Source organism: Haemaphysalis longicornis, unplaced genomic scaffold, assembly GCF_048455015.1.
Source record: "Haemaphysalis longicornis isolate Haplotype H1 unplaced genomic scaffold, Haemaphysalis longicornis Haplotype H1 scaffold_10, whole genome shotgun sequence".
NCBI lineage: Eukaryota > Metazoa > Arthropoda > Arachnida > Ixodida > Ixodidae > Haemaphysalis > Haemaphysalis longicornis.
The window spans coordinates 127,231,216-127,243,924 of record NW_027526204.1 but is presented as its reverse complement, the minus strand read 5'-3'; the positions used below and the strand labels follow the sequence as shown (position 1 = coordinate 127,243,924).

Sequence of the window (12,709 nt, the reverse complement as noted above, 5' to 3'; positions counted from 1 at the left end):
AGTTCGATTCCAGGCCGCGGCGGCCACTTTTCTGATGGACGCGAAAAGCAAAAACGCCAGAGTGTACGAGATTTCGGCGCACGTTAAAGATCCCCAGGTGGTCAAAATTAATCTGGAGCCCTCCAATACGACGCGCCTCATCACCTGCGTTGCGTCGGCGCGTTAAACCCTACAATCAATCAATTAAATTGGTCTGTATTGATCGGTCGCGCAGTCCACATGTTTGATGCTGGCCAATAAGTATGTATGGACATGGCAAACGGCGGCCGATTAGATAATATGTTAGCGAAAATTTTGTAGTCAACATTCGTCAGAGTGATCGGTCTGTAGCTATCCATAGATTGCAATGTTTCACGGCCTTTACTTTTGGGAATTCGACCAGTATGGCTTTTCGTGAGTGACGGCGCAAGAGAATTAACATCCAGACAGCAGTCAAAAACTCCAAAAAGAACTGTACATAAAATAGACTTAAAATCCTTGTAAAAACTCTCAGGGCGGTCCATCGGGGCAGGGGGTTTTGGAGACCGGAAGTTGATCGACTGCGGTCTTCATCTCTTCTAGGGTAATAGGGCCACTTATAATGGAACTGTCGTCATCTGTCAATTAGTTTACGAGGAAGACAAAATGCCCGAAAAGGTTACCATCAATGGGGGAAGAGGCACCGCTGAATAGTTCCTGATTAATAATTTTCATATTCAGATGTAATCTCTTCCGTGCTGGTTACGAACACCTTTTAGTTAGCATCCGAGAGTCAAACGGCTTACTCACTTGACTGGGACTGTAGAGAGAGGAATCACGCGACCTGCTGGACAGACAACACGTCATAGGGAACACGGCCAGAATTTCGGAGTGTTGCTAAAGCACTTTCAAAGGTGGCTTAGGTTCGCTCAACGGAAACAAATATCGTAGGGATAACGCTTAGGAATAGGAAGGAATAACCTGGCATAACGTGAAGGAATAACGTGAACCTGGCGCTCTTCGTAAGCCGCGTGCTCAAGTGCGCGGTTAACGGTGGGAGTAACTACGATCTGGAGTTTTCTAATGACGCCGCACGCATTACGGCCAGTAACAACAGCTGGGCTGTTAATATAACACATCGCGCCTCAAAACAGTCGCTCTTACCCGTGAAGTATACCCAGCATTGCCGACCGTTTTCTTCAAACGAGCCTTCATACAAGAAAGAGAAGAAATATCTCGCCGGCAAAAGCTTGCTGCCAAGCTCAAAAGAAAAAAAGACGAATTCTAAGCGCAACTACCCAAGCTTTTTTTTCCCTCCAACGCGGATTCATTACTTTCTTCAGTTTTCTTTATGTTTCGAAGATTACTCTCTTGGCAGTAGCTGCGCAAGGTAGCTTATATCTTATCTATCAAACAGGGAACGAACGGACGCCTTCGTCTTTTCAATCGCCGACTGGCGGCTTCGGGTCGTTATCTCCTCCCCATGCCACTGTCAGAGATTCACGATTGCTTACTTCACTTCTCGGGCTATCGTCAGCGCCTTTAAAACGTCTGACGCCGACTTAAAAAAAAAACAAAGAAAAGAAACGTCCACAAAAAGAGCGAAGTCGCGCATCGAGGGGTGCTGCCGTCTAGCTAACGACTTCCGAGCACAACGAACTGTTTCCTGTTTCGTTTTTTCTGCTGTAGCACACCATCTCTGGAGTGCGTTCTTCGTCTTGTCAACCGTTTATTTATTTCCGTTTTCTTAAACGAACTCTTAAGAATGGGAATGCGCTGATCGCGAACGTTGAGCGTATATGTAGGATGGGCGAACGGGAAGCGCGATTCGTCAGGTGAAAAAGAAACGCACGACGCCGGTGTTTCCTCCGTTTGCTTGTTTGTTTGTTTGTTTGTTTGTTTGAATGCGCAAAAGTTGCAGTCAAGCGTCCACCGACTCCACAGTTATGCGAGATGCCCAACCGGAGGAAGGCAAGCCTAACAGAATAAAGAGAAAAACAAGTAGAACTCCGCGCTATTCTCGAGCGACGAGGAAATAAAGGAAAAAACTTCTTATCTCTCTCGTTTCCTCTCTTCTCCCTCCATCCGACCACTGTCGCGGAGTCCTTTGCGTTGCATTTCGTTTGTTGTTTCGCTTTGGCTTCATATCGTTGCGCCAATAAATGCACGTTTGGTTCTAGTTGTTCCTCTCGGCGCTTCCTTTCTTTATTTCTTTCCTTCCAAACACCGCGCATTTCTTTTCTTCGCTGTGGGCCGAGAAACCCGGATGATGCGAAATTCGGAACACAGGGTCTGTCGCGCGATAAGTTGATGCCAGTTTCAAGAAGAATGCCCCGCTCCCAAGAAGGCCCAGTTTCTCAATATCTTCGCCCGGAGGGGGCTTTTTGAGGTCTGTTTTTAGTTTCCTCTGGTTTTCTCCCTCCTCCTTTCTTTCACTCTCTCTCTCTCTCTCTCTCTCTCTCTCTCTCTCTCTCTGTCTCTCTCTCTCTCTCTTTGTGAGCTTTATCTAGCATTTGTTTTTTTCACGGGAAATATATCTCCCTCTCTTTTTCCTCTCTCTCTCCCTCTCTTTCTCCTCTCTCTCTCTCTCTCTATCTCACACTCTCGCCTCTCTCGCTTTCTTTGAGCTTCATCTAGCCTTTTTTTTTCAGAGGAAATCTCTCTCTCTCTCTCTCTCTCTCTCTCTCTCTCTCTCTCTCTCTCTCTCTCTCTCTCTCTCTCTCTGTCTGAGCTCCGTATGGCGTTTATTCTGCTGTTTTCAACTTCAGGCAATATCTGGGATTCGTTCTGCTGGTTTCCACGTCACGGGGTGCCATACTTCAGCCACCTTTTATTATTACTTTTGTCGCTGATCGGGCGCCTATTGGTTGCCGCGTTTCGCTGAGCTTAGCGCCGGCCTCCTTCTTTATTGTCATCGCTTCATTTTCGCCCTACCCGTTCATCTGTGTGCCGACGGAGATTGTGTTTGCTTCCTGGACCTCCCCGCATATATCCGGATGCAGAGGGCCTGAGCCCCGTTGGCGAGGACGAGAAACACAGAGAGAGAGAGAGGGTGTGGGGTGGGGGGGGGGGGGGCGCTTTGTAGTGTGGGGCGTATACGCTACGAGATGTCATTTTTATATTTATATCTTGCCTTTTAAATGCAGAGCATTTCAGTAGCTCACGATGTCACCCGCGTTGACGTCCGTAGTCGTAGTCCGCACCCCTCCCCCTACACTATTGGCCGCGAGGCCCACCACTGGAGAGGCTGGCGCTGCGATCGTTCTGACGTCACTTGTAGGATCACCGTTCCTACCTTCCTGCACAGTTGGCTTGCAGCGCGTGACACTTGGCTTAGGACGCGCGTTCTAAAAGTATTTTCGTGTTAATTTCCGTCGTTTGAAGTTAATTCTCAGTGCGTCAAGCGCAGTTTGACGTCATGGGGATTTTATAACCGTAACAACTGTGGTAAATTCTCCGCAAACAACTTGAGCGTGGTGGCGTACGTACGTGTGCGACCGAAGCGTAAGCTGCGCCTCGTTTCCCGGATCAACAATGTAGACAACGATGATTGCCAAACTAAGTCTCTAGATTACCCTTGTTTGCAACAAATGTGTAAAGCAAGAAATCATGAAGCGTTTACTGCTCGCAGAAACGCTCCGCGCACACACCGCCGTGGCTGCCCACACGGCCGAGGGAGCAGCTCGAACCGACGCAGGTCGCGGCAGCAACAACTTGTCGCCGCTTTTTAAAATCGGGCTAGTTGTGGAAAAGTAATTCGACAGCAGTGAATGTGGATGTTAGAGCGGTGAAAAATTGTGCTAGGTAGTGTCATCAGCTGTGGTTTTCAAAGCGATGCTCAAATATCTGCCGCGATCTACGCCGACCGTCCCCGAAGGTCGGTCCCGGCACCGCCGGCCCATTCACGCGCGATGCGGCGAGCGGCCGAAGGATATGTGCCTGCGCGCAAGCATCGGCCGAGGCCGTGGCAGGTTCTTGATCGTCGATCGCTTAAACAGACGCGGATACAAAGTTACGCATACAAGAAAGAGGGTGACAGTGAAGTGAAAAGTTGTATTAGGGACCCTCATTCGGAACTGTAACGATAGCGGCGAAGAAATATCTGCCGCGAAGTTAAGCCTAAAGTTCCCCAGTTCGATTACGTGCATCCGAAGCCGATTGCGAGCGATTCGAGAAGACCCTTTCGTCGCGCGCGCGCGTGTTACGTTTTGGTTCCCCCATCACTTTGGGGGCCCCCAACGCTGGGTTCTCCTATTTTAAAACTCCCAATTACCCGAATTCTTTAACCACGTGCTTCGCCTCGTACACAGCCGCGCATTCTGTGAGCAATCGTTAGTTTCATTGATGCTAGAGGAAGGCAGGCTCACGTTAAACATAAAAGAGCCCACGCTACAATTATGCATTCCTACGCCGAAGTCCTAATGAAAACTAAATATAGCCATGTCCCAACCCGCACGCAGGCGTTGAAAACTCGCGTTCGTATACCATTTATACATTGCGGACAAGTTGTCGCGAAAAGTAAACATATCAGCCGTGCAGAGTACAGGCTACGGCAGTGATCGTTAATCAAATCCGGGAATAACTATGAAAAACATTGTAGGGGTAATAGGCACTGCTTAAGCCAAACTGCACGTGATAGCAGTACTTTTAAGCATGCGCGGCGAAGCAATCCGATCACCGTTCTCACGTAGTCATTCATTTACCGTACGCGCGGTGAGATCACAAGTGAGCGACGCGCTTCCGTCACTGTTACAAGGTGTTTCCTTGCACACACAGTCTCGTACATGTCATGTCGCAAGTATTTCATAATGAATTAACAGTGTACTTTTTTCAGCATCAGTTGCATCGTCCTTGGCGTTAGCTGGCTGCTCTACGAGCTGTGGGGCGCGGCGGTGTCGCCGGGAAAAAGCGAGTCGCTGATTGCTCGCCCGGATTATTCGGGTTGCAGACAACTTTTTTGGGTAATTTGTATCAAATCCACAAGGAGCGGGGGGAGGGGGGGGGGTACGGTGGCCACAGACACACACACACACACATACCCACAGGAAATGGGTTGTAGCAGACGACAACCCGACCCGGCGTCCAACAAGTGACGTCATTCGTAGGTGGCGCCACGGTATGTCCTCGGGGCCAATATAAAAAAAATACTATCCTGTGCCTGGTTTCGATCCCTCGACCCTGCGAGCGGAACGCAATGTACATGGTGCTCTACCCACTGCGCCACAAAGCCGACACAGAATGGGGGGCTACGAACGCGCCTTATATCCTTGACTCATTCAAACTACGTCAAGAAGCTGCTGATACAACGCACTCACTACCACCAACTCCCCAAACACTAAACGTTAACGCAATACACCCACCCCCTATGCGACGCATTTACTCGAGTCCCCCTCGCGGGGAGATGGGCTTAATTTTTTTAACATGTCCTTTCTAATCTATTTGGGTGGTTTTTATTGTAGAACTTTTTTGGGGTTGGGGAAGAGGCAAATCCCGTACATCGAAGCACTGCGGTCCGAGAACGCTTTGTTTGGATTTAAGAGCTAACGATGATCGAAATACATGGCGACGGAAGTTAGAACAACAGCAGAAATCGGTAAATTCGAAGAAAGGTAGTTTAAAACGATGGGAGGCGAAAGCATTTAACGAGAAACTCCCGAGAGAAGGACTTTCGTTCCACGCAGCCGAGTTATGCATTGGAATTCGCTCGTCGGAAATTTGTTCGCAGGTACTTGCCGCTTCAACGACTGTATCGTCGGGAGCTTGCGCCTGGAACAAAAGCCGTCGCACCTTTCCGCGGTTTTTTTTTTCTCTCTCTCCTTGTGTTCACGGCCAGTGCAACCGCCAAGTCTAGCGTGGACAGCGCCCAATCCAGGGCGAAAGAGGGGATGGAGGACGGCCCACTTCCACGACTGCGGTAAATGATGATGTCAAAAGAGAGGAAAACGAAATGGGTAATGGAAAAGAAAAGGAGGAGGGGGATGTGAGAGTCTTTCCAAGCAAGCCGGCTGCCAAGTGTTTCGGACGGGAGAGGGGACGTAGCGAGCAAAGGCAGCGGGCGACGCCTCCGAATGGCAGGCTGGATGGGACGCCGTAATGATGATGGAACATCCCAAATTACTCTGCGGCGGGCTAGGGGAAGGGAAAGAGAGGATTGGGAGAGAGAGGGCGAAACGGAGAAGACGAGGGAGTGAAAGATGGCGGCGCGGCGATCGCGGTGCTGTTCGAAACACGGAAGAGGGGAAACAAAGGAAAAAAACTGAGACGCGTCGCCGGAGTCGTTCACTTCCGGTCGGTCGATGCCTGGTTCGTCCGTCCTCGCTCCCTTCCCTCCTCGAGCTCCTCCTCCGCCTTCTCCTCCTCCTCCTCTTTTTTTACTTCGCCAGGAGAAGCAGATGAGCAATCTTGATTAGCTCTTGTTATCACCCCGTGCATTCTCTCGGCAAGTTTTGTTTCGTCTCCTTGCTCGCCTGCCTAATGGCGGCGGCGGCGGCTGCGTAGCCGTCAAAGGCGCTTCCCTCTGCTGCCCCGTGAAGAACACATTGTATCTTCCGGAGCGGTCGCTCTCTTTTACTTTCTACGTCCCTTTCCTCGCAGCCTGCAATGCGAATCCCGACTGAGGCGCGCTGGAAGAAGCACTCTCTTCCGGCGGCACTTTCGTAACGGCTTTCGCGCCTCGGGGGTGTAATTGGCGCTGAGGACTGGAAATGAAACTTGAGGAGCCTCTGCAATCTCTTTGCCGCTCTCTCAGATGTCGCCTCCTTTTTTTTCTATTAATCATTCCGGTCACATTTTTGGGGAGTCCTAATGATGTGCGGAAGAGAGAAGTCCGCATGCGTCGATTCTCCGAGGGCCATGGCCGTTCTTTTTACCATATTGCGTCTTCCAGAATCTTTAAACAGAACTAACGGACACTGGGTAGTCACTAGCAGATACATTTTGTGCCTTGTCCTCCAGTTTATGAACAAATACAAGCCTATGTGAACCTTGATTTCTCGCGCATAGTGTTAAGGATGTGCTGATTGAATGAACGAATTGAGGACGCGAGTTCGATTCTCGGCCGCAGCGGCCGCTTTTGTGGCGGAGGCGAAGAGCGAGAACTCCCGTGTGTTGGAGATATAGGCGCACGTTAAAGACCTCCAGGTGGTCAAAATTAATCCCCAGCCCTCCACTACGGCGCGCCTCGTTGCATGTGTAGCGTCGGCGGTTGAAACCTCATAATCAACACGAATCGAAGTTCTCGCAGAAATAACGTTTGTTGGAGCGAACTTCAGCTTTGAAATAAACGAGAGAAAAAAAAATGGCTCAGGTTTAATTTTTCTAAACCTAGTTATTATGACCCGAAGCGAATTTTATGTACACAGTGTTACGTGAAAGTTTATTGATATTTCGCAGCCTGCAATCTGGCTATCGTTATTGCTTTCATCTCCTCGCTTGCGCTGGACGGTACGCAGAAACAGGCCAACCTGCGTGCCATTTGAGACCAGACTATGGACTTATGCGCTGGAAGAGCAGTTGGCAAAGCGGAGTTTCCGTGTGCGCGCCACTGTGTTTATCTAGCTTTCGTTACTGTAAGCTCAGTGAACCCAGTGCTCTTGTACCCGCGGTTGAACTCTCCCTTAGTCACGTGGTTATCTTGCGCTGAACTGCACGCGCGGACAGCCCAACCCCCGCTGGGGGATAAGGTGCAGGCGAAGCAGCGGTTTCACCTTCGTTTAGTCACGCGGCACGGCACCCGCGAAGCTGCGAGCAAGAGAAGTGATGACAACGGCGCAGCTTGTGCGCCGGCGGCTTAAGGTCATCGCGACGCGATGAATGACCTTAAAAGAATGACCTTGAAAGCGCAGAATAGTAGAGCTTTCGCTCTAAAAAACAAGCATCGAACAAGCAGTCAGGGAAGCGACCTGCACGGTAGTGCGCCGGCAGATCGAATGCTGTAGTTTCTGTAAACGTAGAATTAGAGTGTGAGCATTGTGTGTAAAACAAGGACAGTCTAAGCTGCACCGTTTACCTGTAAAACATGATAGCCGGTGCGGCGTACGAAAGGATGATGAAAGGCGCCCTTATTTTGAAACACGGGATAAGATAGGCGGGAGTGACCAGGCGGTGGTGAGAAAGAGCGGACGTAATCAAATCAGAAGGCATTGGTCGCGTCAAAATATGCGGTGCGTGCAAACAAAGCGTCGGACTGAATGAGCGTATGGGAGCTACTTTTGCCCACGCGTTCGTTATCTCGGAGACATGACTCGCAAGGCTTATCTCGTTAGCGGTTCAAATCCATGCGCTCGGGCTGCGCCACTGGTACAGCTGAGCCACTAGCTGCGTCTTTTGAGATGGAGTTGGCTGTGACTGCACTTTCGAGTTCCGATAACTCTCGCAGGATTGTTCACTTTAAGACAACCCCGTTGTCAGGCTTCAACACACTGCTAACAAACTACCAATCCAGGCCAAGAAGTAAGCAAACTCGGGGAATACAATAAAGCGCATGTCATTTGACTAAAAAAAAATTACCGTCTCTTCCTAAAAGAAGCTGAGAGAAGCGCGAAAGCTTTTCACATCAAAACTGCGTCAAAAGTGCGACAAAACGAAAGTGTGTCCAATCGATCGTCAAGCCTCAAAGTCGCAAACGAAAAAAGAACCTGTGTGACGATTTTTCGCGCACCTAGTAAACGCATCTACAAATGGTCTAAACGTATACCGATACGTGGTTTATGAGGTAAAGGTGTACTATTGTACAGCTTCGTGATCGACGCGTGTATTGTCCTATTCGTAATAGTTCCTTTCCTTCGATTTTCAAGAAACTGTATTGGCACAATGGAAGCCCGGTTTCACGCATGCGCCGTGCGTCCAGAGATCTCAGAAGAGTTTTTTGGTCGACAAAAAAAAAAAAAAAAAAGAAAACCCGGTATATGGGGAAATTCATTAGTTTTTTGGCAGGACGCCATCGGTTCCACCAAGAAAGCGTCTCCTTTAAAAACAAATGTCGAGGTGGTTCAAACTCCATTAGAGTTCTTCACCACTGACACCTCATACGGGCTATACCTTTCCTGCCTCCCAGGAATTCAAACCCGCGGGATGTATTCCCGGATATTCCAGAATCGGGTGCGTGTTCCACGAGTTGGGCCTTCCGATCGACAGAAGACCCGCGCTACGAGGAAACGCAAGCTATTAGGGGATTCGCAGCAGCTTCGATTTGTTCGCGGTTGGCACTGGTCGGTCCGACGGGCACGTACCTCCCTTAATTACATTCTCGGCACGCTAAGGAAGCAGCCAGGGCCAACGCGGAAGTCCCCTCTCTGTTCCCGCCTAAACCCGTTCCCCCTCCACTCCAACGAACCGAGAAAAAAAACGTCGCGGTGGCCGCCACGACGTCGTCCTCGTCGTTTCTTCTCGCGCGACGTGAAGCGACTTCGGAGGAAACGGTCAGCGGCGGGAGGAGTGGACTTCGTCCTCCGAGTTCGTCGCACCCTTTGGTCGGAAGTACATAAACGATCTCGCGGCTCCGTCGCTCTTTATCACGCTTTTTCGTACACTCCTCCCGGAAACGTCGTCGCGCACTTCTTCTATTACTTTTCTTCTGACACCTTTACTATCTTTGTTTCTCGACGCGTTCTCTGTTTTCATTTTGGGCGGCGAGATCGTTCGCATAAGCGCCCGACGCCTTCAAAACGAGCGAAGCGCGGCTGCACACCGCACGGCGATCGAACCTAACGGACGCGGGTGCATTGACTTTTATTTCCCGCTAGACGAGGCAACGACCAACCACCGCGCGCGTAGTTTATTTTTTTTCCCCCTCTCACTCTCCATCGACGCTCCTCATCGCTTAACGTATTCGCCGAGAGAAGAATGTGCCAAGGTTCGTTTGTTTCGGCGCTCGCCGCCTCGCGAGAGTCTATCTGCCGCCGCTGCGGCCGACGATCAATCATCCCCCGCGGCGATGTATCCACGTTTTCGGCCTTCCCTATATTTCCTCCATTCTCCCGCCGCCTTCTGGGAGAAGCCCCCGGCGAGTTTGACGTATCAACGGGGAGGAGGGCGTGCATCCGTCAAGTTCGGAGAATAGGTTCTTGCGCGGTGGGGCCGGACGGAACGTCAGTTTCTCTGACACTCTGCGCGCGACGGGCTCTCGTTGAATGTTTCGCAAACGCGACTGCAGTGTCGTTTTGTCGGCCCCCCCTTTCTTGCCCGCGGTGAGTGTCGTGGCTGTCCAGAGACGACGTTGTACCGCGTGCCCGATGTACTCTAACGCGTGAAGATCCAAGTGGTGGCGGAGGCTTTGACAACGTACACACGAAAATACGGTGAAGGAGAACTGTTTCATCGGTTCGCTAACCTTATTTTTGGCCTTCGGGGTTGAACCGTTTTGTCCCCGTTGTATATTACCCGTCACCTTGGTAATGCACAAACGGCGCGAAGCCGTCGCCCATGGTAAACCTTAAAGTAAACGCAATAATTAAAAGTTGGCTTTCCTGGAGTGCCTTATGTAAAAACGTCGAACGCCATCCGTGAGGAATAGAGAGCTTCGCTTTAAAAACTTTTTGCCGTCCGTCAGGATACCTCTCTTGTTTTCTTTTAATGAGATGGCATTGAAGGGCACATTGAGCTAAAAGCCGGCGTGGTGTGGCGTCTTTACCGGGTTACTGAATTACCATTAGATACGACACGTCATGAAGTACCATAGCGCGTGCCTCGAGCTGTTATCGCAGGATTCCGTGGGTATGTGCAGGCCTTGCGTTAGGCCTAACGTTAGACCTGGTGCTACGCTTTGAGGTTCAACGTCGTCAAGCGGTACCCACAGCTCGACGCACGGGAAGTTTGACATCGCTTGGCACGTCATTGGGTTTGAGGTTAGAGCTACGTGACGTTACGATTAGGGCTAACAGGGGCTACTTGTCAGAGCTCTTAGCCACAGTTACAGAGACAAGAAAGAGGAGACGCAAAGAAACCATGATGATGATGATGAAAGCACACGTGATTTTAGCACATGCCACGGCGAGCTTCGCACTCAGGACGCTGCCTCACCCAGTGGCCCAGCAGTCACGCCGAGGAACGTGGCGACCGTCACAATGTCGGCATATCAGTTCGGCGATTGGGCGCTAAACAAACGTTTAGGCATTCCTGTAGTTTTTGCGTACTTGTGGCTTTTTTCGCAGAAACTCGATTTTTGGACGGTTTTAATTTCGTTTTGTGTGAATAAAATCGCAACCCTTCGCTTGGTCGCGATGCTCTCCCCCACTTATCGACCGAATTCGCGGTGGCCTTTGTTAAAATAAATTATGCACCCCTCCGTCTAACGACGACGATGGTTGAAGGCGAAGCTTTGTCGCGATGGATTCTTTGGTTCGCCGTTCCCACACTGCGAGTATGTGCTACTCTGGAGGTACGCAACACTCTTCTGTAATACCCACAGCAACTCTAGGGTGTGCACCGTAGGCCTAACGTAGGCCTAACGTTAGGCCTAACGTAGGCCTAACGTAGGCCAGACGTTCGCCGTAGGCCTAACGTTTGGGTTTGGGGTGTACGGCGCGAATCCGTACCTCTTGCTGCTTGGCGTTCGCTTCGACCATGTCGAAGTGGAACAATCGGATAGGCACCAGTTTCGTAACGCGAGGGACTGAGGCTCGATTCCGACCACGGGAAGCGTTTTTTTTAGATGCGGAGCATCTCATGCTCGGGGCTGTGCCCCTCCCTCTTTCGTTGTCGTTGTCTGCCGTCCGCACTCTACTGCGCATGCGCGTCTCTTCAGCCCCGTCGGCGTTTGGGCTGACGTTAGCGCAGTCCACTCTGAAAAGAAACACTTAGGCGGCGCCAGGTTTCGATCCCACGACTCTGTGGCCGCAACGGGAGGTACGTGGCGCTCTTCCCACTGCGCTACAAACCGAGACGGGAGCATGTGCTACGAACGCGCCCTATGTCCTTCACTCATTCAAACTACGTCAAGAAGCTACTGATACAACGAAGGCACGCGAAGCTGAACGTCAACCGAAGCGACGAACTGAAAACTAATGGGAGCTTCAGTCGACCCCATGGCTGCTTCGCATACTACTCAGGCTTCCCCTACGGGAAGATGGTGTAATTGTTTCTTTCACTTCACCCATGATCATTTATCATCATCGTCACAGAAAGTTGGCTTCCCTGAGGGCGTGTTGGCGTCAGTGACGACGTCAGTGACGATACGAAAGCTTCGCTTTAAAAATAACATGAAAGCACCATGTGGTAAGATTCGCTCCTCTTGCTCTCATCTTAGACAAAAAGTAACTTCGTTCCCTTCATTTGCCTTTACCGGTAAATGTTTTTTTTTCCTCGTTTTTCGCAGCACGCTCCTCCATCAGGGTTGTATCAGCATACATCCTGTTTACTTAGGGAACGTCGACTTCGCCTTTCCGCTGTTTCGGCGCAGCGCCGCGTGGGCCACGATGCACTCAGTGCCGGGTAAGAATGGCCACTACATCAGGATGTTTATAAGCGCTAGGGGCTTGGGTGGGGCTTTAGCGAAGACCGAAATAAGGCTGAAGACTTAGCCGCTCTCCCGCCAGCGCCCTTATATACTGCGCAACTCTGCGCCCTGTCAGCGCGTTCTCTGCAGGTCCCGGGCACACCCATTACCACAAATCACCGAAAGAAGCCACGGCCGTGTCGTCTTTCCCGTAAAGTTTCTGGGGCCGCGACACGCCATCTTGAGGAAATCCGCCGAGTTTTATGGGGCTAGCGCTGGCGTTCGCTCGAGTTCGTCGCGATAAACGGCAGAGTGGAC

At 50.8% G+C, this 12,709-nt stretch overlaps 1 protein-coding gene across 5 annotated transcripts in view; it reads left to right on the top strand.

The window, feature by feature from the left end:
* LOC144159277 (uncharacterized) overlaps nt 1-12,709 on the top strand; it is a 352,228-nt gene that overhangs the window by 260,235 nt on the left and 79,284 nt on the right. The gene's annotated exons all lie outside the window — the stretch shown is intronic.